Source organism: Spinacia oleracea, chromosome 5 (genome assembly GCF_020520425.1).
Source record: "Spinacia oleracea cultivar Varoflay chromosome 5, BTI_SOV_V1, whole genome shotgun sequence".
NCBI classification, from domain to species: domain Eukaryota; kingdom Viridiplantae; phylum Streptophyta; class Magnoliopsida; order Caryophyllales; family Amaranthaceae; genus Spinacia; species Spinacia oleracea.
The window spans coordinates 60,308,919-60,311,686 of NC_079491.1; the positions used below are offsets into that span (position 1 = coordinate 60,308,919).

A 2,768-nucleotide genomic window follows, 5' to 3' on the forward strand; every position below is an offset into this window, starting at 1 on the left:
GTAGTCGATAGTAGATCTGCTATGTGTTTGTATTCTGGAAGTGTTTCCGTTGTTGCTGCATTATAAGCAGTCGATAATAACACTGCTACGTATTTGTGTTCCCATTGTTGCTTCTTACTAATATAGGCAGTTGATAGTCTCTCTTCTATGTGTTTGTTTTCCGTTTCCATGGTTGCTTGATATATAACTTATATTTTTCCTATCATACTCAGGTTACTTCAATAGAAAAGGCTGAATATGAGAAAATCTTAAAAGGCGCTGACAATAGAAGATAGTACCAATCTGTCTCGTTCGGCAAAAGGCTACAATCATAAGGTAGTTTCTTGTTGTTTGAGAAACTTGCAGATTGTTTCTTTTACTTATCTAAGAAGAATTGGCTGCCAATAAGGGTGATTAGCGTGTGATGTGTGGCTAGAGTAGTGCCTGCTTTAGATGGATGTAATGTAGATGAATGTGGTGATAGGCTTTTCGACGTTGAGTCGTTGACAAAGTATAAAATTCTTCCCTTCAGTGTGCATTTCACTGATCTATAAACCCCTCTTAGCTGAGTTAATTGGTGATATAATTCTATTTGTTATATGCATATGAAATTGAATTTAAATGAACAAGCTCAGGAGGTCCATTCCTGTGTTTCAAAACTTGTTAAAATATAAGATTTGCTATATATTTATGTTGTGAGTTGTGACGTTTAAGTGTAAGAAGATCCTAAAATGAAATTTAGCTTAAGAAAGAACATCTTTACCTGATGTTGTTGTTTGTTGATTTAGCTTGCTTAGGAGTTAATTGCATGAATAGGTTTTTGAGGACTAATGTGTCCAGTGGCAAAAAGCTTGGAGGAATCTGTGGAATAATGCAAGGCTTAGCTCTAGTAGTTAAATCGTATGATATTTAACTGTCTTATGTGCTTCGTGTTTCTTTTCCACATATAAGCTGCTTGTTGGATTCTCAGATCATATTTAAAATAGTATTGTTATCTTTATTCTTATGTTCTTGTTTGCGCTTTGCTGTAAATTTGAATCATTTGGAGATGAGTACTGCTTGGAGGCTTTCCTAGATTGAAAACAGAGCTTGCTCGATGTATTTCCCTATTATGTTTGAAATTCTTTTTCCTTTTCTATGTCAAATGTATTTTTCTCAAGGTTTTTGTTTTTCTTCCGGATGCTCAATACTTCATATGAAGTATATCGCAAGGATACCAACAGGGACTTGTTTAATTTATTCATTCACATATAACATGAAGCACTACATCATTATATTATGGCTATGAAGAAACTCTCTCAGGCTCAGATTTCATATTGAGTTTGTTTTGTTGTTAGGATCCTTTCAGTTTGCTGGTATTGCTAGTTTCTTGAATCCAATCATCCATTTTACCTATCAAGGTGTGATTTCTTTAACTAGCTTAGGTGAGCAAAATCTTCTGACCTTCGTTCTCCTCTTTCATTCTAATTTACTATAATTTTATTTCAAGAGCGTAGAATGGCTGACCGGTTTAGATTGCATGTTAAGGGAGGTGACAGTGGAAGTGGGAATGGAAGTTTGTGACGTAGTTGAACTGATCGGTATGGCAAGCCTGATGGTGGGTTTGACTCTAACTTGATTTCAGAATGATTAGTGATTTCACTTTTAATGGTGATCACCTTCTAATAGGAATCATAGTTTTACCGATAACACAATCTATATTCCCCTTATTTTACAGGTGAAAAGGCGGTGATGTGATTAACATCGTATTCTATGTATCTGCTATTGCTGTATTTTAGGTCATGGAACAATTAATTCATTCATTATAGATGATATCCTTGTGGCTAATTTGCAGAATGGACGATGGGGTGGGCATGGTACTTCAAAGAATAAGATCGGCAGCCGTGGAGAAGACAAGGTTATAATATTTTAGCCCTTTAGTTATTGGTCATAGTTGTTTATTAGTATTTGTATGTTTGTGTTGTGGTTGATTGATTGCTCAAGTCTTGTTTCACAGGTTGTGCAAGTTCCTGTTTCTACTGCTATCTATTTTGTGGAGAGTGAAATCCCTTCAATAGTGGAGAAGTCATCTTCTGTGATTCACCCTTGGGATCTTCCAGGTATTTTTACTTCTGATCTCCTTGCATCTGATCAGCTATCCACTTTTAGTTTGTGGGAGCCGGATATGGATTAGGTTGAGGAAAAGTGTTTAAACCAACAACAATTTAGTGAGATCATCATGCATCATTAGATCTGATACAATGTAAGCTCCTGATAAGAGAAGGTTTTTTCTCACTTGTTTAAGTGAATTGCATCTGCAGCATGGTACACTTCACATACTTGATTCCTTTCCCTTCAGCTTCTTGTAAGACTGTCCATTCTTTGTGATGTGTGGCAAACACCATACCTCATCATCCAAAGACGTATTTTCTTTCTTTTGATAAGCTGAATGAGCAAATTAACTTACTCAGCAGCTACAAAGGATACAGAAGACAAGACGAGACACCAAATCCAAGTAAACACAAAGACAAGACACCAAATTTTGCTCCCTTCCAAACACATAAAGGTGAGATACACTTACACTCACCACGACGTTCTTTCACCTCGAAAGCTTCACTTATTCTCTCGCTTATTATTTTGTCGTCCAGTTTATGTGTTGGTTTTATCTGCTCACTGAATACTTTGTAGTCAAAACCCAAAGACTTGTCTATTTTGTTCTCATCTCATCCCTTTACAATCTTATATAGAGACCAATCTTAAGCTATATACTATAATCCAAGATTTCACCATAACATATTTTCTTATCATAG

General features: G+C 35.8%; 1 long non-coding RNA gene across 2 annotated transcripts; it reads left to right on the plus strand.

Annotated features, from left to right (window-relative positions):
* Positions 1-226: 226 nt before the first annotated feature.
* LOC130461855 (uncharacterized) lies at positions 227-2,064 on the plus strand. Of its 2 annotated transcripts, XR_008921805.1 has the most exons (4): positions 227-315; positions 1,328-1,403; positions 1,507-1,876; positions 1,976-2,064. It is a non-coding gene; the product is annotated as an uncharacterized lncRNA (long non-coding RNA). The 2 variants fall into 2 exon arrangements; XR_008921804.1 differs by having other exon boundaries at positions 228-315; positions 1,328-1,876.
* The last annotated feature ends 704 nt before the right edge of the window (positions 2,065-2,768 follow it).